The sequence below is a fragment of the Protopterus annectens genome, chromosome 3.part1 (assembly GCF_019279795.1).
Source record: "Protopterus annectens isolate FY-2018-M chromosome 3.part1, PAN1.0, whole genome shotgun sequence".
In the NCBI taxonomy this organism is placed as follows: domain Eukaryota; kingdom Metazoa; phylum Chordata; order Ceratodontiformes; family Protopteridae; genus Protopterus; species Protopterus annectens.
Window position 1 is genome coordinate 392,074,171 of NC_056732.1, and position 23,735 is coordinate 392,097,905.

The window sequence follows — 23,735 nt, forward strand, 5'->3', positions numbered from 1 at the left end:
GTGTATGAGCTCTCCTGCACTAGTTCTGCACGGACTAAGCCCCTGTATGCAAATCACTCCATTTGCAGGAGAAATCCATACAAATGAGGTGAAATTGTGACCCAGGAAGCTTGCAACCGGCCGTGCAGGACTAGTGCAATCTACAGAAATGTACTCTGTTAGTAACCGAGTACATTTCTGCAAACTCCAAAACTGAGCTGTGACATCTCCAAATAAAAGCTGCATATCATGTAGTAAGCATGTCAATGGCCAAGTATAAGGCCATTGGCATTGCAAACAGTGAAAAAAACTGCAAAAATCAACTTTTAATTTTTTTTAGCCAGTCTCGGCTGTTTAAGCGTAGGGCAGCGGCGTGCAAACGGGATCAGGGGGAAAATAACAAAATAAACCTAACTTAAGCATTCTAACTAAAATCAGTATTCTGCCATGCAAGTCAATGGCAGGCAGAAGACAACATGGCCAGTGAGTAGTGGTTGCTAAGGGGGGAGGCTCAGTGTCAGACATGTAACTATGCATTAGCAGGCAATCCTATGCAAATGAGGGGAATGATAGTGAATCCCAGTTTTCCCCAGCATGCTAGTCAGGTCCCAACAATGTAAGAGTAAGAATAGCTTGGTGCAAGCCTAGGAGTTAGCTGACATCATGGGGGTGTGTGTCAGGCATGCTGTAAGTGGATTGGAGCCCTGTGGCTCGGGTTTGCTACTAGCTTAGTACAGCTAAGCTAAGGGGTGTGTCTGAATCTGCCTAGCACTCTTTACATTGCCTAAGCGGGTGTGCACACTGCGCACCGGGTTTTAAAGGAAGAAAAAAAGTTAAACCAGGAAATAGCAGCACTGTATACATTTGAGCACTCTGTTTGTGCAGTGCACCCCCAGGGTTAAACAGGAGGGCAATGGGAAGGGAAAACAGCAGTAGGAAGATAATCAAGGAGAACTAGCATAGCTGGCAGGTGAAATGTATCAGAGTCAGCCAATTACACAGACAACAGAGCAGCCCAGCCCAGAACATTACTATAAACTATGCAAACACCTTCCCCTCTGATTTTTCCCACACTCTACACCACTGGTGTAAACAAGCGGGGAACTTTTAACACTCATAACAACAAAATTATAGGGGCTGCGATAGCTATCATACAAAAATTTGTGGAAGAGGCTGAGGGTGGTGAAGATGTGAATGCTGTCCACCAACCACAGTGAGGAGATGGAGAAGAGTGTACAGACCCAGGGTAACCTACCAGGGGCTACATGAGCTGGAGATAGTGGAGTGCTATAGGGTGGACAGGGACCTCCTACAGCAAATTGTTGAGCTGTGCCGGCCACTCCAGACAAACAGAACTAACAGATGGGAACCCATCCAGTGGATACCAAGGTATGTGTAGGCCTAAGAATACTAGCTACATGTACCTTCCAAAGGCCAACTGGGGATATGATGGGGATCTCACAGGCATCAGCTTCCAGGGTACTCCACCAGTTCCTGGATGCTATGTCAGCACATGTCGATGAGCACGTATATTTCCCCAACACCCGTGAGGCGTTGGCCAGCAATATGCAACTGTTCCAACAAATAGCAGAATACCCTGAGGTAGTGGGTGCTATATACTGCATGCACATACACATCAAAGCACCACCTGGTGAGTGGGGTAGGATCTACATCAACTGCAAGGGCTTCTCCTCCATCAACTGCCAAGTTTTGTGCGATGCCCAGGGCATAATAATGAATGTGTGTGCTGGCTGCCCTGGAAGCTATCACAATTCCCACATCTGGAATCTGATGCAGCTGTACCAAAGATTTGCCAATGGGGACATCCCTGATGGTCACCTGGTGGGTGGATGCTGGATAAGCACTGGTGCCATGGCTGATGACACATATCAGAAATGCACAAACACCCGAACAAGAACTTCATAATGAGGCACCCCACACAGAACAGAATTATAGTAGAGCATGTGTTTGGAATGCTCAAGTCATGGTTCCGGTGCCTGGACACATCCGGTGGAGCCTTGTAGTACTCACCAGCTACATGTACCCAAATTGTCCTTGTATGTGCCATGCTACACTATATGATCCTGCAGAAACAGCTGCAGCAGGAACAGCACGGGGCAAGGCCACACAGTCCCCCATCATTGCCAAGGCCTGCACAGGCACAGAGTGAGGAGGAACAACTTGAGCCTGCCCCAGTAGGCAGAAGGAGGCATGCCCAGTATGCCCTGGCCTTGGCAAAGAGGCAACGCATAGCACATACACTGACACAGGAGGGAACCAGGGAATAACACCTCTCTCTGACTCTCACATACAGTAAAAGGCATGCCAAACATTACACTACCTGAGCTCAACCATGTGTAGAGAGTGTACTATGTGCATCCAACATAGGCAGCCCTGCAGCACCATCCTCAATACTGGGACACCCACAAGGTAAGTGACTCACACATGCCAGTGAGGGGGGTTCACATACCTAACAACAGTCATAGCCAGCAGGACAGGTGTAGACAAACACAAACAAAGGCTGTGCTATGGCCTCTGAATGATGCCTATGGGTAACCTCCCTGCCAGGCCTACACAGACAGACTACAGAAGGTCAGGCAGTGGGATGTCAGTTCTGAAGGGTAGGAAGTCTGAAACTAATATGTAGGTAAATACAAGCTAAGATCTGTAGTGCACTGGTATGCCTCTAGGCAGCTTGATAGGTAAGACTACAGAATGAAATGGAGTACCTGACATACCAGTACAGTCATTGCAAATGTGTACAAGTGTCAGGTGTGCCCCCCCTCATCCTACGTAGACATGTAGTAACAGTCAGGTGTGCCCCCCAATGCTGTGTAGACATCTAGAAATAGTCAGGTGTGCCCCCCCATCCTACGTAGAAATGTAGTAACAGTCAGGTGTGCCCCCCAAACCTGTGTAGAAATGTAGAAATAGTCATGTGTGCCCCCCCCATCCTACATAGAAATGTAGTAATAGTCAGGTTTGCTCCCCAATCCTGTGTAGAAATGTAGAAATAGTCAGGTGTGCCCCCCATCCTATGTAGAAATGTAGTAACAGTCAATGCCAAGTGATCGACGGATACCCTGCAGAAACAGTATGCTACCTGTAGGTGTACAACACATAGGTCAGCACTGCAGTACAGACTACCTGGACTTGATCCACACATTCAATACAAATGGGCATACTGGGCATGCTCACACAACTCATTCACTCCGGAGCAGCTCAGGAAAAGCTGCCTGCTTAATTCCACCATAGGAACAACAGTACAGCCTGAGCTCATTTTCAGAAAATCCATTTGTAAAACCATACAGAAAACAAATATTCATAACTCTTTAACTATAAGAGCTAGACTAAAAATGTAAATGCGAAAGTTGTTCGGCAGACACTGACCTTTCCAACAGTGTAAATGCTGATAGTGTATATCAAAATCATTATTAAATATTTGGCAAGGAATGCTGATATTGTGCATATTTATTACCTTTTTGGAAAAACAAAGCACGATATCTTGGTCAATGTACCATGCAGACCCATACAATTTGAATGTAATTTGTTAATATGAATGTCAGCTTTAAAATGATACCTTAACCATTACTGTGTGATGTTCCTTTCTTGAGATATTCACAGAAATATGATTAATATATTATTTTTCATAATTGATAAATAAACAAAGCATAATATCTCATCACCTGTAACAGACAGAGCCTACATGTCAGTGTAGAAGTTGTGCATATGAATGTCAGCTTCAAAATGATGCATCATTTCTGTGATCACCATGCTCCCTTCCAAAGATATGGGCATAATAATGAAAAGTATTGTAAATGCATAATTTTCATAATCGTACAAGACTAAACAAACTGTGATATCTGTACATGTGTAGAGTGCACAGACATGGTTCTTTTACCATGTTGTAAGGAGTAACACTGTCTTCAAAATGAGGTATTACTTGGCACACTGACATGCTCCCTTGCAAAGTTATTTACCAAAATATGAAAAAAATCATAATTTCCATAACCTAATTCCAAACAAACTTTGATATCTGCCTATGAGTACAACATACAGGCACCATTCTTTTACCATGTTAGAACTATAAATAATATTTTCAAAATGAGGTATTACTTAACACATTCAGATGCTCCCTTGCAAAGTTATTTACCAAAATATGAAAAAAAATCATAATTTCCATAACCTAAATCCGAAACAAACTTTGATATCTGCATGTGTCAAACATACAGGCACAATTCTTTTACCATGTCAGAACCAGCAATACTGTCTTCAAAATGAGATATTACTTGGCACATTCAGATACTCCCTTTCAAAGTTATTTACCAAAATATGAAAAAAATCATAATTTCCATCACCGTAAGTACCAAACAAAGTTTGATATCTGCACATGTGGCAAACATACAGGCACAATTATTTTACCATGTTGGAACCAGCAATACTTTCTTCAAAATGAGATGTTACTTGGCACATTCAGATGCTCCCTTGCAAAGTTATTTACCAAAAGATGAAAAAAATCATAATTTCCATAAGAGTCGTTTGCCAAGCTCAGAGAAATTAATTTTGCATAACACATTTCATAATAGTGTTTTACTTACTATATTGGTCCGACTTGGTCATGGGTGTTTTCCATTCTTATCACAAGCTGCATGTTAGCAATCTTGCATGGCTCTCCTCATGCCATTGTGGAGGTTGGTCAAGAACAACGCAATGCCCTCCTCAGTTAGGTTAATGCCATCCGTTCTGAACAGGTGAACATCTTCTGCGGTGATGTCGAAGACAGAAGACAGTCTTACCTTATATGAAATAAAGCATGGGTGGACACTGACAAGGGTGCACAGCCAGGGCACATGTAAAGAGAAACAGCAGGGTAAGGACCGCCGCTCCACTAATATGCCAAGGACAGGCATGGGGCTCCAGATGTTGATTATCTGTAGTGTGCCATAGCTGTGCTGGCTGCCCACTCAGACTGCTGATACCACTATGGTCTCATGACCTCCTTCAGTGTCAGCAGTCTGCCTTACCTCTGCCTTTTCTCTTTACATGTGCCCATTCAGCAATGGACCTAAGGGATGAGGGACTGAAGTAACTCGCTAATTGCTGCCCTGACCTTCATACATTTACTACCCTCACCTACATACACTGACTACACCTGAAGGGAGGGAGACTGAGTGGAGAGCTACATCAAGGCAACATGTCAAAAGACCAAGACTGACCCAGGCTGTGTCTTTTTGCATGTGTCCTTTCCCGGAGGGAAACATTACATCACAGTGGCACACCCAAGCCCATGCTTACCTAGGAGAGCAGCACAATGGGACTGAGCTGAAGAGTCTCCAAGTTCCCAACTGTGATCCCAGTGGATCACAAGATCCATGCTGGCTGGGTATGCCCCCCGTGATGCACCCACCAACCTAAGAGCAGTGGGCAAAAAAACTGAAGAGGGACCTTCCTGGCATTGGTGCTGAAGGGCTTGGCTGCTAACTGACATGGGGGCACAGAAAGGGCACATGTACACTGAAAAAACAGGTAAGGCACTCTGCTTCTGTGTCTTTTTGCATGTGTCCTTTCCCGGAGGGAAACATTACATCACAGTGGCACACCCAAGGCCAACAGCACTATGGGAGAAATTTATGGCCATGGTACTCTCCAAAGCATTCGACACACAGGTTGACCTTGCAAGTCGGGCACCCCCATGATGGCTCAGCACGTTTACCCTTGCTGGCACAGTTTTTGCATCTTGATTTATGCCATTTCACCGGAAAGTGAGAGCCATGCTCAGATCAGCTCACAGCCTCTGGGACAGTAATCTCAGTGCATCTTTTCCTCTTTGTGTAACTGGCAAGTAGATGCAAGCCTAGGTTCCTTTGGAACTGTAACTGTGTTGCCGGAATAGCACGTCCAGAGCGTGACAGTTGCTGATGTCTGATACTTTCACGGAATATAATGAAAGCATTGACAATGGCCACATCCCATAAGAACCAGAACAAGTACAGCCACCATTTGCGGGCCTTTCTGGCACTGGGATACTGTGTCCTGAGCTGGTCTGCTCGGTCCACCCCATTCATGTAACTGTTGTACATGTTTACAACTAGTGGACATGGCACTGATGCCTTTCTTCCATCACGCTTTCTCCTGTATGCGCTGGAGACTGGCAAGGTTGGGTTACAGTTAGTTGACAGGAGGAATTCTGGTTTGCTATCCTTCCATTCAGTAGTTAGCAGTGGTCCACTCTGCAATTGCTTGTAGAAGCCTCGAGTTGCTTTTCCAATGGCCTGTCTGTTGAATGTTAGAGGTCATCCTGACCTATTGGTGCGCATGGTTCCACAACAGTATAGATCATCTTTCAGCAATTGCTGTGCTAGTGGAACAGAGGTAAAGAAGTTATCAAAGTAAATGTGATGCTTCTTGCCAATCAGTCCCCTAGTTAAGTCAACTACAACTCTGTGTGCCATCCAGACCTCTGTATTCTGCTCCGTTTTTCCAGTGTATACCTGGAATTCACGTACATACCCATTGGTCGAGTCTGCCAACACCCACACCTTAATGCCATACCTCTCAGGCTTACCAGGCATAAACTGTCTAAATGTCAAGCGTCCACGGAAGCCAACCATGGCTTCGTCTACAGCCACCTCATGATGCACATTGTAACGTGTCCTGCATGCATGAAGTACTGCATCCAGTATTGGCCGTACGTGATGTAGCTTGTCATAACCCACAGAACCCTATGGTATGCTCAGGCTGTTATCGTTGCAGTGGAAGTACTGCTGAATTTTTTTAAACCTATCTCTGGTCATGTATTCTGCTATTGGAAAGCAACCGTATATATGGTGGGATTCCCAGTACTGCCTCAATTCAGGAACATGTACAATAGACATGTATATTCTGACACCTAGAAATGTGCGTATGTCTCCTGGGCAAACAGGACTCCACCGCGTATCAACCTTGCCTGCTGCGGCCTGCCTCTGTGCAGCATAGCAATTTGTTTCATTAGCAATACGGGTGTATAGCTCCTCTGGGAACATCAAATTCAGGAAGTCCATCTCTGTGCTATCTGAGCCCAAGTGATTTATTGGTCCTACTGGCCCCACAAATTCCTCAATGTGTAAAGTTTGGAGGTGTTTTTCCCTCGTGATCTTACGTGGTGGGCATACTTGGTGTACCTGACTGGGTCGCAAGGAACAGTTGGGAATGGGAAGGGCTGAAGGTTTGAGAGATGGTGCTCTCTCAATGCCAGTAGCAACTGTACTGCTTGCAGTTGGTAGTGGACTGCTGACACATGCTCCCTGCTGAGGCACACCCATATCATTCTTTGACAAGGAGCTACTTGGACTCATATCTAGAGGATTTTCTCCATCACAATCACCATACTCTGGACTGCTTCCCACATCATGCACAGTCGAAGGCACATCCACACCCTTGTCAGCACGTGCAGTGCCATGCACTGTGGAGGACTGCATAGTTGTGTCAGTCAGACCAGGTGCTTTCGTGAACACAGATAAAGGCAAGTCATCGTCTGCATCATACTCTGAATGCACTTGGTGGCCATTGTGTGTGGGCACCTTCCTTAGGTGTGCAAGTGGCACCTCATCCTCACTGTCATGGTCAGTGTCATAATTAGTGGTCTTTCAGGAATGGCGGGCACAGGGGCATCGTCCTTATCACAGGCAATGGCCTTTTCACGCAGACGTGCGAGTGGAATGTCATCCTCTGAGTCATAATCTAAGACATGTCTAATCTGAGACATAACCTAACTCTAACTACATCCTTGCCACTCTTTAAACAAAAACTTAGAAAACACCTCCAAATGCACTGGCTATGCCCTTGTAGTAACCCTGACTAACCATTCTCTTCACCCCTCTTTCTTCCTCTTCTTGCCATACTTCCAAACTTCTACATGCTTTTGACTTGTAAATAAGACTGACTCGTTTTAAACTGTAATCAACTTAGTGTTTAAATAATTCTATGTCATATGATCTATTGTACATAACTCTTACTATTCTGTTTTTGAGCTGTCTTAAGCTATATTCTGCTCACTGTACTGTTTCTCAAGTGTTTTTATCTATTGTACATAACTCTTTCTGTATTATATCTGTTCTAGCTCTCTTAAACTTTACTCTGTTTTACTGTAACGTTTCTCAAGTACTTTTATCTCAAGAATGTATTAACTACCTGTTTTTATTTTGTTTTTTTAATCCTTTTTTCACCATGTAACAATATTTTATACTTTGTATATCTGTGTGGAGCTTTTCTCCCTGGGCCTCTACTGAAAATGGAAATATATCCAGCTAGACTACCCCGGTTAACAAATGTAAAATAAATAAAATAAATAAATAAAATAATCATCATCCTCACTCTGGTCGGCATTATGTGGTACATCAAGGTGCATACCATTGTTTGAACCACTGCTACAACCATCACAGTCAGTTTCCTCATCCAACAGGTAAATGCTGCTTGCTTTCTCCTCAACAGATGGCATCTTTGGTGGTGGCTGTGTTGCTTTACATTTGAAATCACACCTGAAAAACACAATGCAATACAACATTCTGATGTAATATACCTGCACAGAGGCACGTGAAAAGCAATGCTCCTATCTCTATATTTCTATATCTATATTTCTATATTTCTATATATATATATATATATATATATATATATATATATATATATATATATATACACACACACACACACACACACACACACACACACACACACACACACATCTATATATTTATATCTCCATCTATATATATCTACATACACATATAAATCTGTGTGTGTGTATATATATATATATATATATATATATATATATATATATATATATATATATATATATATATAGATATATGTCCCCAGCTACTTTACACCCTGGGTAGCTCACCATTCAGATATGCAAATAGTCTAACAGGTGAAATATGCCTCTGGTATCTCACCCACAAAGGGAGGTATCAATATATTTAATGCTAAATAAAAGAGCAAGACTATAATCAGTAACTCAACAGAATGACTTCATAGTTCAAAAGCACAGGAAATATTTTACCACAGCAGTGCAGAATAGTCGCAAAGAAATACAACATATGAGTTTGGATATTGTCATTGCCTTATAGTTAAAAACAATTTATGATTTTCTGTTAAATGAGAGGATGCAAGGCAGTCAATAATAATATATATATTCAAATTCGTCATACAGTACACCACAAATCCTCTTATTCCAGACACTTTCTCATGAAAAAACAGCAATTGAAGATGTAATGTCTACATTTTTCTTCCTAGACTGCTTACATTTCTTGAAATTGTATACATGACATAAATGAAAGTAGTGTGGAGGGGTGGAAGGGTGGGGGTGTATTGCAATCACTGCATGTGGAGAAAGAGCCAAATGTGAGTTGTACATTCATCAATGTGATAACGACTTTTACTTATGTGAATAACAGTGACAGCTGCTGACAGTTTGACCTGAAAAGTGACAATGACTCAGTACTATATTGTAACTGCACTGTGCTAATGACTTGCAAAGTTATGCATGGCCAGACACAGGTGATAATTGCTGGCATTCATTATATTACCTTCTGCAGGTGTTATGCAACACAGTCATAATCTGTTATAAGGCCATACTCACTCAAATAGTATAACACTTACATATTACTGTGCCCTTCCTCCCACCTAAATTCCACCTAATTTCCACACATGTCTGACAAAGCCAGGAGAAATGCATAAAAATATGGTAGCTCCATGCTGTCAGTATTATCTCACTCAGGCAACTACTCACTATAATCATATTAATAATAATAAGACAAACTTCTCTAAAGCAAATTTCACACTCCTCAAAACCGAGGTGGAATCCTTCAAAGCCCCCTAGCCTGTGGAAAATACGGCCCAGACCGCAGAATCCTTTATAAACGCATTCTATGAACACCTTCAGGAATGCATGGATCATGTGATCCCAAATAAAACCAAGACCCAATCCTCCAAAGGCAGACGTCCTGTCTGGTGGACCCCAGCCATAAACAAACTATACAATAGAAGGAGGAAGCTACTAAATGATAGAGCAAAATCCCAAAAAGGGAAGGCATCACTGATCAGTATTAGCAAAACACTACGGGCACTCATAAATTTGTCTAAGGCCAGCTTCAAGAGAAAAATTGCACAGGACACTAAGGATAATCACAAGGCATTCTTTAGTTATGTTAGGAACCTGGGTGGTAATTCCCAGATATGCTCAGAATTAGTCCAAAATGACAAAAAATACACTGAACCCACAGACATTGCCAACATCCTAGCTGACAGGTTCAGTGCAAACTCCCCCCCCCCCCTCCCCTCCAAAAGGGCAAATATCTATCCCAGCAGAGTGCTGCCCCCCTGACATTACAGATGCTCAGGTAATAGCCGGCCTCTCCAAAGCAAAAAACACAGCATCAATGGGACCAGACGGTGTCCCGGCTGCGCCCTACATGAACTCCAAGAAGAGCTAAACCCAAACATAAAACTACTGTTCAATCTCAGCCTTACTACAGGATATGTGCCCAAAGAGTGGCGTACAGCAACAGTGGTCCCTCTCCATAAAGGTGGTGCCTCAACGGATCCTGGAAACTATCGCCCCATAAGCCTGACTAGCTTGGTCTGCAAAGCTATGGAAAGGATCATCATGGACCTCATAAATAAAGATATTGGGGACCTACAGACACTGGATCCTACCCAGTTCGGCTTTGTTAAGGGCAGATCCTGCCTCTTAAACCTGGTCGATTTCTTTGAAACAGTCACCAAGGCCATTGACGAGGGGAAGGTGGTCCACACAGCCTACCTGGACCTCGCAAAAGCCTTCGATACAATACCCCACTCAGGCATTATAGATAAGCTCAACAGCTTAAATATAACCCCCTATGCCACTAGATGGATTGCAAACTGGCTCAAGGACAGAACCCACATGGTTAGAATTGCTGGAGCCATGTCAGACTCCAAACCAGTTACAAGTGGTGTCCCACAAGGCTCAGTCCTGGGACCTCTCTTGTTTGGTATATATTTCTCGGAGGTACAGGCCAACACGGAAAGACTGTGGCTGACCAAGTTCGCAGATGACTGCAAACTGGCCATAATTGACTCTCCAGCTGACACAAGCATCCTCCAAAAGGGCCTCATAGAAACAGACAACTGGTGCCAGAGCCATGGCCTCAAGCTAAATGCCAAAAGTGTATAGTCATCCCTTTGGCAAAAACAAAGTGCCACAAATTACCACATAGGTGGTAATCCATTAAGTACAGAAGAAGTAATTAGGGACCTGGGGACCCAAGTTGATAGCAATCTCTCATTTGACAACCACGTGGCCAAAGTGGTTAGAAAAACATTTTATATAGCCCACCTAATCATGAAGGGATTCACATCTAAATCAGGGGAGGTCATCGTGCCTCTTTACTCATCCCTCATCAGGCCCATAATGGAGTACAATGCCCCTTTTGGGATGTACCTTACCAGACACCTGCAGCAACTGGAAAGACCCCAAAAGTACCTCACCAAGAGGATCAAAGGGCTCAAACAGATGCCATATGTTGCCCGGTTAAAGAAACTCCAGCTCTACTCAGTGGCATAGCGCCTGTTCAGAGGCGATCTGTGCCTGACGTATAAAGCCATGTCCAACCCGGAATTAATGGACATGCTGCACCTCAGAAAATCCAAATCCCATTGAGCCACGCTCGAGAGACTTGAACCTCAGCACTGAAATAAATAGGACATGCTGGAGGGACAGATTCATAACCCAGAGGCTCCCTTCACTCTGGAATAAAATCCCAGTCCAGGTTAGGCAGAGTCCCTCATTGACTCTCTTCAAGAGGAATCTTGATGAGTGGATGGGAGATCATAGGTTTACCCCGGGTATCACTCCTGTGTCACTGTTAGACAGAGGCACAATATACTAACCTCGAAAAAGGGCATAGCAAAATAAATTTAAAATGGGTGGCGAAAGCCAAACACATTCTGGCTAGGCTTATAAATACCCTAGGGCAGATAGCCTAGTATGAACCTATGAACCTATGAACCTATAAACTAGATAGCTTGTCTTCTGCCATTCACTAACTCAGCAAAAACAGTATAAAAGTTACTATTGAGCACATCCTCCCACCTACTTGTTAGCAGCATACCAAGCAATGAGGAATGAGTCATATTACAATTGTTTGTCTACATCACAAAATCCTGTGGAATAAACAGTAAATATCAAATACACGAACACAGGTGGAGACCATCATTTGTTAAGTAATATGGTCTGATACCCTTGTACTCCCATACTGACCAATATTGAATCCCCCTGGAAACACACCAGAAACTAAGCCAAGTATTCAAGTCAATCATATAATGTCCAGGTTATTTGCTAAGAAATTTCCAGTCCAAACGAAAACAAAATCTATTCTAATGCTGACTTTTCAGTGTGTGTGTGTGTGTGTGTGTGTGTGTGTGTGTGTGTGTGTGTGTGTGTGTGTGTGTGTGTGTGTGTGTGTGTGTGTGTGTATGTGTGTGTATGTCAAGAATGAAATAAAAACAAAGTGCATAACATAACAATAAAACACAAAACATGAATATGCAGGGGGAAATGTACACATCTCCTGAAACGTTGACATGCTCCCTTGCCGAAAGCTGTAGAGACGAGTATACACAAGCTGTAAAATCAAACATTTGCCACATGACCTATGCAGTTTAATGTGCACATACCAGTTCTCACCAACTACACATCACCCACCTGGAAACCAGACATATTTCCAAATGTTCTTTGTCTGCAATCTTGTGGGAATGTAGCTAGTTTTCCAATTAAAAAAAAAATACTATTATTAATAGTTAATCTAGTTATAATCTAGTACAATGCCCTGTTTGTTGTACACCTCTCCAAACACATGCACCGACTGTAAAGGCCACAGAAATACCCCACAAGGAGAATCCATGGCCTCCAACGGTATCATACAGATTGCTCAGAGGTGATCCATGTCTCGCCTACAAGGCAGTATTGGACCCTGCCTACTAGAGATGCTCCATATCCATAAGTCTAACTACTCTCACATTACCCATTCCATAGGCCTAAATCTAATATGAGGCATCAACAAAACATGCAGGAGAGACAGGTTCATCTCCCAGCAGCTGCCCCATTTCTGCAATAGACTTCCCATACATGTCATAGTACCTCAAGTGCAACCTTGATGAGTGGATGGGAAACCACAAACTTGTCCCAGGGGTTCCACCTTTGTCCCCCATTGACAGGAGTGACAGGTGCTGAGAAAGGTTCATTTTTTAGGTAACAAACTCTTGGCTAGGCTTGTAAGGGCCCCAGGACCATTAGTCTAATAACCTCCTATGATCCCTAACGTTAACAAATACCTCGTCATATCTTACATCTCCTTACTGTCTCTTTCACTCACTTCCTTACTTCTATCCCACCCCTCCACTTTCTCTCTGAATATACAAGCCAGCTTTTCTCTCTTCATATTTCACCATTTGCATTATACTACCTTGCCTTTAACTTCTATAAAGCTAGTTACATTCTCTATGAAGTAAAGAAGTTATTACCCCCCCCCCAAGAAACAACTGGTGGGATTGTGTCAGTAATGTTGAGCATAATTTTGGGGCTTACATCTCTACAAGGGGGAACTAGAGTTGCAGATGTTCAGAGAAAAGCTAGCAAAATTGTACAAAGACCAAAGACTACAGCTGAATGACTTAACAAACCGGGAACTGGAACTAGGTATACATTCTTGGAGGAAATGGAAAGAAAGGGTACAAGAGAAGGGTATACCAAAAAATAACCCCCACCCCGGAAAGTTTAATATCAACAAGCTTTACAATAAAAGGAAGAGATTATTGGCTAAAAGAAGAGCAGTACACAGAATGCTGGAGCCCTCTTCATTAAATTAAACACACACATATATACATATAAATATATATTGGAAAGCTGTAGGTGACTCTAAACTCCAGTGGGCTTAGTTGATTCCAATGGGATAACTGGCTGGGATTATAAATGCTCGCAAGGGCAGTTAGCTGAGTACTAACACATGAATGCCACAAGCCCAGAAGAACAACATGTTAGATCAGTGCCTTATAAGAAGAAGGGGATGTGGGAAAAGCAAGGGTAATATTATTTTTAATACGATGGGCTGAGGATGCATGGAACAGCCTTTGACAAAAAGTGGTTGATTCAATAAAGGTAGGGGACTTCAACACCAAATAAGGTAAACATTAGACCGCTTTGGAGAGGAATATGAAGCTTGTAATGCCAGTTTATCAATAACATATGGTAGTGGGCAGACCAAAATGGTCCAGTCATTATTTGGTGTTGTATTTATTCTGTATTAATCTCTCTCTCTCACTCTCTCTATCTCTCCCTCTCTTTTTTTTTAACAAATCCTAAGAATCATTTGCAAAGTTTCTTTACTTCCAGTCCCCTCACTGTGTCATCAATAACCAGAAACCTTGAATGTATTCTTAAATGCTTTCATATTACTGGTAATTAAAAAGAAAAAGAAAAAAAAAAAAGCAAGACTGCAACCTATTCTGTTTTGCAATACTTTGGAGCTTTTCCTCGTTTGACCGCTGCTAAAAGTGGCTCCCACACAGTCAAGCTTTCCTCGTAATCAAATAAATGAATGCGCTGTATTTTAATGCGGTAGTGTCAAACATGTCAATTCTGTAACTATTTCTCCTGCAAAATAGGTCACCATAAAAAATTACCCACTTTTGGCATTTGAAAAGGTGATAACCCTATTTTTCTACACTTCAAAAGTACAGAGCATATCCTAAACATGCAGCTTATTACAATCAGCACACAAAACTTTACGCTGTCATGTATGTGGTCTGATTTACAAAAAAAGCAATAACACCAGGGTGGCATGTTTGTGCAAATGTTTAAGAAACAAAATTCTTTACTGAATGCATAAAAGCTAATGTAAATGGATTATTTTTCATAGGAAATTGTACATGAATAGTATACGCCACTCAGTTTGGTCTTCGAACAAAACAAATGTGATAGGAAACAGCACAAGCCATCTCGCTGAAACAGCAAGAAGCAAAAATATTGGCACTGGTTTGGCGGGTGCCTAACGCCGGCTATGCCCACATATATTATATATATATGGACCCTACCCACTTACACATTCATAGGTTCATAGGTAGGTTCTGGGCTATCAGCCCTAGGGCCTATACAAGCCTAGCCAAAAAATGTACCCTGGCTTTTGCCACCCAAGAAAATTATTTTCCTGTGCCCCTGTCGAGCAGAGCCACAGAAGTGATATTCCTCTAAGACTTAATACTACAATCTGTACATGAAATTTCCACCACAAAATCCCAGGTTAAAATACTGCATGTGCAAAAAATAAAAAACAAAGCTTGCATAGTGCAGCTGGTTATTAAAACAGACTACACAAGTCACTTTGATCATAGAGCAATACTCCCACATATCTTGTATGCATCAAGTAGGTCCCACATATTGAATCCCTTACACTGTATTTATGGAAGGACAAATTTCATTCATAACTTACTCAAACAAAACAGATTTACCAATTTCAAAATTCGAACTGACTTGGCGGTTTGGTGCCCATTTCAAACAGGCAATACTTAAGCAAAACAAGACAACAGCTATACCTTCCCGCCCCCCAAAGACGGCCATTCAATTTTAAGCTTCCCGCCGCTACATTACATCACCGCCACCAGAATATGACTTCATCATTCTAGCCCATGACAAAACCGACGGTCGCCTTCAAAAGTGCAGAGAGCTAAACAATTGAGCCCTTTGTAGACTTTGACTTGCTGAAACAAAGTACTGTACTACAGCAATTAAAAAGCACAGTCTCTCAGAAGATAATGTTTAATAGCTCGGAAAGTAGGTGTTCTAGACATACCTAAACTACCCTGGTTTAGTCATGTTTGGTCTGTACCTCATGAATATTGTTTCCTGGAAAATCATTAAGAATGAAGTCATTACATTAGATACATTTACGGTTCGGATTTCATACTTCTCAGAAAATGCACACGTGTAATATTCATTACTGTGGCCACTTCCTACGTCTATAAAATTAAATATTTAAAACATGTCTCCAATGTTGTACCTTTGTACTACGATTTCCATTTTTGTCCAGAGAGATTAAGTGTGATTGTGAGAAAACGGTATATGCACACATGATGAACCACGGTCGATGTCTAGCAATCATTTTTAAAAATACCTCATATAAGCGGATAGCATAACGTTTGCTGACCTAACTTATCAAAAATCCAAGTGCTTCATTCAGAATTAATAGGGAATGAAGCTAGAAAATTACAGCCACAAGGTTATGATCTGTGCAACACACTCAGTTTCGCTCCATTCCCATAAACAAGTCAAAGAAATAGACTAAACTTATTTTATGTTGCTACATCGGGTTTGAAAACAGACTTACACTAACTTGACATTATAGCGCTTAGACACATTCTACTCGTACCTTAATCTGAGTAGACAAAAATGCAAATCTGCATGAGTATAAAAAAGACATACCTACAGTGACCTTCAGTGACTACAAAACTAAGTGCCTGGTATAGGGGAACAAAACTAAAATAACAAGGCTACTTTTCTACAAAGGTTACTACTTTAACAAACAATACAAGTATACCCACACTATACGTCAACTTACCCCAACATTCTAACTGTAACCAAGCACCCTTCCCGCCGTATGAAACGATAAACTGCTATTACAACTGTTATAAATTGAATAAACAATCTAGACATAAGGCAAACACATTTCTAGATATTTGGGGGTGAAGTAAGGAATAATGACAACCACATACTGTCTGAGCTTACCTGAATGGAAAAAAAAGCAGTTCTTTCGAGCAGTCACACCAGGAACTCCTTCCAACAAATACCAGTGAGCGTCAATGGATATCTCTGGCGATCTCTGTGAGTGCACAAATACAATAGAGGGATTCAGTAGCGAGTAAAGTCTCAAAAAAAAGGAAAATAAATACCTGTAGCTGGACCCTCTATTTATTTGGATAAAAGAAAAGAAATTAGGTTGGGGGTGGAGCTGGTATGCAAGTGGTAGTTCGGATTGCAGGAATCCGATTGGCTGCCACCACTTGCTTTAAAAACAACCTTTTAAACGGATTTACAAGTAAAATTTTTATGTGAACTTAATGTGAAAACACACTGAATTGTAACTATATAATGTAATTTACATGTTCAGTTACAAATTCAGTGTGTTTTACATTAGGTTCAACTACAAATGTGCACTACAGTTTCTCGTGCTTCAGGAAGCACTCGGGGGTAACGGCTTGAAATTACTAACTTCTCATGGCGCGCTCGGTGTTAAGCACACAGGCGCCATGAGAAGGTACTCGGGGTTAATGAGTTAAACACATGAAGGCCATCTCTGCAAACACCAGTGGATCAGACATATCTGGCAGTCGCAAATGTTAGTGCAGACACTTGTCAGTATGCACCACACATGCTTTGCACACACAGTGGACAGGAATACAGACATATATCTAAGGACAACACACTATAAAAAGCCAAAGGCAGACATACACAGATGTGTGGAAGAGGGTGACTGTGACAAGGAGCCATCCAGGCCTGTCCCACCCAGCACACAGTCAAAGCACCACAACCACATGAGGTCCAGCTGTCACTCACTGTAGATACTAGCCACTGGTATCTGTCAGCAGTACAGCCTATGTGGTGCATGTGCTAGCTGTGCAACATGACTGTACAAGGAAGTAGTCATCTAGCATCTATATACACGTACCTGTGAAATATGACCCTGTGTGTGGCTGCATATGGTGTGTCAACCTCTAGATAAATGGGTTATGGCCCATGCACACACACTGCCCTCCCCATAGCCCTACTATGACAAGGCTGCTGAGGTCATACACCTTTGGGAGAGATGTAGCCCAGTAATCTTCATGGTGCATTCCATAACTGCTTACTGCTGTAGTGTGATAAACTAGTTAGGGAGGAGTTCCAATCCCAGGCATGGCAACAGTGTGTGTGCATGTGTGCGTGTGTGCGTGTGTGTGTGTGTGTGTGTGTGTGTGTGTGTGTGTGTGTGTGTGTGTGTGTGTGTGTGTGTGTGTGTGTGTGTGTGTGCACATGTGTGTGTGTGTGTGTGTGTGTGTGTGTGTGTGTCTCTCTGTCTGTGTCTGTGTAGAGAGCAATGCTTTTTAGAGTAGTCACTCTCCCTACAATTGAAATGCTCTACTTTGGTAAGGCTGCTGATGTCATCCACCTAGAAATACACCTCTGAGAAGTTTGTAGCCCAGTAATCTCCATAGCGCATCCTATAACTGTGTACTGCTGTAGTGTGATAAATTAGTTAGGTAGGAGTTCTAATCCCAGACTTGGCAAGTGTGTGTGTGTTTGTGTGTGTGTCTGTCTTACTCTGTCTGTGTAGGGAACAATGCATTTTAGCCTAACCACACTCCCTACAATTTAAATGCCCTACTTTGGCAATCCTGCTGATGTCATTCATTGTGAAATACACCTTTGGGGAAGGTGTTCTCCAGTAATCCCCATGGTGCGTCCTATAACAGCTCCATGCTGTAGTGTGATATAGACCTCTATTAGGGGCTTTATGCCTACACATGTCAGTTGTGGATGTATTGTGTGTGTTTCAATGTCTGTGTAGGGAGCAATGCATTTCAAACACAAAAGTGCAGTAAGTCACAAAACCAAGAAGTACGATAATTCCACAGAAAAGACCACCAACCAACGAAATATCCTGAAAACTGTCTTTAATAGACATGACAACAATAAAAACGAACAGCAATCCAATTCAAAACGAGCGCTTTCGCCTGGTTAATACCAGGCTTTGTCAAGATGCGTATTGGAAGAACCCAATACTATATATAATCATTTGCTGGTCACCTGACCTATAATTAATTAGAACAGAATTAATTAATTGCGTTCTTAAAGGTATCTCAAAAAAAATAACTTGTAGTACAACCTAATATACACATAACCATAGCATACGAAATTATTAAAATCTGTTGAGATACATATAACTCAGAATATTTTATAAATATGTACTAAAATATTATTATAAGAATATCTTAAAAACAAAAATCTTAAAAATACCTAAGAAAAACCCAACTCCATATTCACATATACCATAAAGTGCAAATGCAGAATAAATACAGCTTAAACAGTTGTAAATTGCTAATAATTATTAATTACATATGCCATAAATGTAATGCATTAGACTGTAATGTTGTGCAAGTATGCAGGTAAAAAAAGATTGTTGCTATAATCTAGCCCTTCTAATTTTTAGTACACTACTAATACTAATATTATCATTGAGCCAAGGGGGCCTTGTAACATTTAACTTTAATTGCCACAACAATTCTTTATATTCCAGTGATGTTTCCAGTGATTATTTTTTTTGAGATACCTTTAAGAACGTAATTAATTAATTCTGTTCTAATTAATTATAGGTCAGGTGACCAGCAAATGATTATATATAGTATTGGGTTCTTCCAATATGCATCTTGACAAAGCCTGGTATTAACCAGGCGAAAGTGCTCGTTTTGAATTGGATTGCTGTTAGTTTTTATTGTTGTCACGTCTATTAAAGACAGTTTTCAGGATATTTCGTTGGTTGGTGGTCTTTTCTGTGGAATTATCGTACTTCTTAGCAATGCATTTCAGCCTAGCCACACTCCCTACAATTCAAATGCTCTACTTTGGCGATGTCATTCATGGTGAAATACACCTTTGGGGAAAGAGTTCTCCAGTAATCCCTGTGGTGCGTCCTATAACAGCTCCATGCTGTAGTGTGATACAGACCTCTGTTAGGGGTTCTATACCCACACATGTTGGTTGTGGATGTTTTGTGTGTGTTTCAATGTCTGTGTAGGGAGCAATGCATTTTAGCCTAGCCATACTCCCTACAATTTAACTGCCCTACTTTGGCAATCCTGCTGATGTCATCCAATGTGAAATACACCTTTGGGGAAGGTGTACTCCAGTAATCTCCATGGCACGTACTATAAATGTGTAGTCCTGTAGTGTAATAAACTAGGTAGGTAGGAATTCTAATCCCAGCATGACAGGTGTGTGTGTGTGTGTGTGTGTGTTTGTGTGTGTGTTTGTAACTCGCATCTTGTGTGGAGGTGGTTGTGAGTGTGTAACAACTGGGCCCAATGTGGAGCAGGTTTTGCAAATTTCTTATATGGTAGCCCTAGTATATATCACAATGTCCACCTTACAGGGAAAACAGATGTGAAATAGCTGAGAAGCTGGGGTGCATATCCATACCCATACATGTGTCATCAAGGCCAGGTAAACACAGATAGCAACATCAGTATTACCCAGAGAACACTCTCAACCCATGTCTCATACACACACACTTGCCTAGGCAACAACCAATATGTTGGTACTACACTGCATATTGCCCACTGATAGTAACTCTGGAGTAATTGCAGTGGGCTACAGAGGGCATGGAACCCTGTCCATCTGTCCTATAGGCACATACATGCAGACAGTGCACCTTCCCCATGTTCCCCACTGGACACCTGCAACACCTCTGGTGCCATCAAATGTGACCCACAAAGGACATACCATGCCTGAAAACATGTCCTGTATGGACAGATGCCACTGACACCAGGGAATGCCATTAGCATGCTATCAATGTAGGTGCAGGGTAAACCTGCTGTCCATTACCTGTTCCCACCATAGGAGGCCAAGACTGGCACATCTGATGATAATCTGTGTACACAACATGGGGCAGACACCCCAGGTACAATTCCACATGTCACTGTACATGCATGTGGGAGGTGTACACATCCCAGACACCGTCCATGTCATGGACTAAGGAACACATACATGGCAAGCTATGCACAGCATTGGCCACATGCAATAGTTACCCAGGTGACTGGATGGTGGATACAATACTCACCTGTGTGGGCAAATCCAGAAACTACACCCCTTAGCCACAATGCGTACCATTGTCATGTGGCCTGATGCCAAGGTATACCCATCACCTAGCCTTGTATAGCCATCTGGCACAGTTGACCACCACACACTCTTGAAGAATTACATCCATGCATGTCAGTACTGGTACCCTGTGTGTGTGTGTGTGTGTGTGTGTGTGTGTGTGTGTGTGTGTGTGTGTGTGTGTTGTATGATGCGTATGATCACATTCACACTCACTACAACTCCCATTGGCATACTGAAGCATGCTGTCTGATGTCAGACACCTCCCCATACCCTTTGCCCATATAACCTCCGTATGATCCCTGTGGTGCATGTGATACCTGCACAGTATTGTGTTGTGGCAATCTCACTAGTGATGAGTTGTATTCCTGGCCCTGCCAAGTGTGTCATTGTGTGTGCGTCCCTGTGAGAGTGTGGCTGTGTTGTCGCTGGCACCTGGTCATGGGGACAGACATGTGTACTACACCTACCGTATAGCTACCATATCCTCATTGCAGATGTCACTCACCAGCACATATACGTTCTGAGGGCTCCTCACTATGTAACCTATGTGGCACATCCAATAACTGCATGGAAATGTGATAGCAGTACATAGTCGTCAGGGGTTTGATACCCTGTGCTGGTAGGTGTGTGTCAGAATGTCCACATATGTTGGCCAATATCTCTGCTGTAGTCCACAGTAGCATTACGGGCTAGCAGCAGTACTGTATTATGATGTCGTTAGGATGTCTGTCAGTAGCCAATGGCGCACATGCGAAAAGCAGATGTGACCTCTAACACACACCATGTCTGTGAAGACAATCACTATTGCAGTAGCAATAGTCTGCTGATATACCTGCTTGACATACCTGACATCCCCTTGCACTACATAACTGGGACTGTAGGGGCTGAGGTAGGCCTACACTCCATGTTCAGGGCATATGGTGGAAATATATGTATATATAATTATTCAGATATCTATATAGATATAGATATATGCATATATACATATCGACATATATAGATGGGTGTGTATATGTACATAGATATACATATACATACCCAGATATATACATATACAGAGCGATATATGGCTACACATATACAGATAGTGATACATATGCACATATACATATATCACACTGAAACAGCAAGAAGCAAAAATATTGGCACTGATTTGGCGGGTGCCTAACGCCGGCTATGCCCACATATATTATATATATATGGACCCTACCCACTTACACATTCATAGGTTCATAGGTAGGTTCTGGGCTATCAGCCCTAGGGCCTATACAAGCCTAGCCAAAAAATGTACCCTGGCTTTTGCCACCCAAGAAAATTATTTTCCTGTGCCCCTGTCGAGCAGAGCCACAGAAGTGATATTCCTCTAAGACTTAATACTACAATCTGTACATGAAATTTCCACCACAAAATCCCAGGTTAAAATACTGCATGTGCAAAAAATAAAAAACAAAGCTTGCATAGTGCAGCTGGTTATTAAAACAGACTACACAATTCACTTCGATCATAGAGCAATACTCCCACATATCTTGTATGCATCAAGTAGGTCCCACATATTGAATCCCTTACACTGTATTTATGGAAGGACAAATTTCATTCATAACTTACTCAAACAAAACAGATTTACCAATTTCAAAATTCGAACTGACTTGGCGGTTTGGCGCCCATTTCAAACAGGCAATACTTAAGCAAAACAAGACAACAGCTATACCTTCCCGCCCCCCAAAGACGGCCATTCAATTTTAAGCTTCCCGCCGCTACATTACATCACCACCACCAGAATATGACTTCATCATTCTAGCCCATGACAAAACCAACGGTCGCCTTCAAAAGTGCAGAGAGCTAAACAATTGAGCCCTTTTGTAGACTTTGACTTGCTGAAACAAAGTACTGTACTACAGCAATTAAAAAGCACAGTCTCTCAGAAGATAATGTTTAATAGCTCGGAAAGTAGGTGTTCTAGACATGCCTAAACTACCCTGGTTTAGTCATGTTTGGTCTGTACCTCATGAATATTGTTTCCTGGAAAATCATTAAGAATGAAGTCATTACATTAGATACATTTACGGTTCGGATTTCATACTTCTCAGAAAATGCACACGTGTAATATTCATTACTGTGGCCACTTCCTACATCTATAAAATTAAATATTTAAAACATGTCTCCAATGTTGTACCTTTGTACTACGATTTCCATTTTTGTCCAGAGAGATTAAGTGTGATTGTGAGAAAACGGTATATGCACACATGATGAACCACGGCCGATGTCTAGCAATCATTTTTAAAAATACCTCATATAAGCGGATAGCATAACGTTTGCTGACCTAACTTATCAAAAATCCAAGTGCTTCATTCAGAATTAATAGGGAATGAAGCTAGAAAATTACAGCCACAAGGTTATGATCTGTGCAACACGCTCAGTTTCGCTCCATTCCCATAAACAAGTCAAAGAAATAGACTAAACTTATTTTATGTTGCTACATCGGGTTTGAAAGCAGACTTACACTAACTTGACATTATAGCGCTTAGACACATTCTACTCGTACCTTAATCTGAGTAGCAAAAATGCAAATCTGCACGAGTATAAAAAAGACATACCTACAGTGACCTTCAGTGACTACAAAACTAAGTGCCTGGCATAGGGGAACAAAACTAAAATAACAAGGCTACTTTTCTACAAAGGTTACTACTTTAACAAACAATACAAGTATACCCACACTATACGTCAACTTACCCCAACATTCTAACTGTAACCAAGCACCCTTCCCGCCGTATGAAACGATAAACTGCTATTACAACTGTTATAAATTGAATAAACAATCTAGACATAA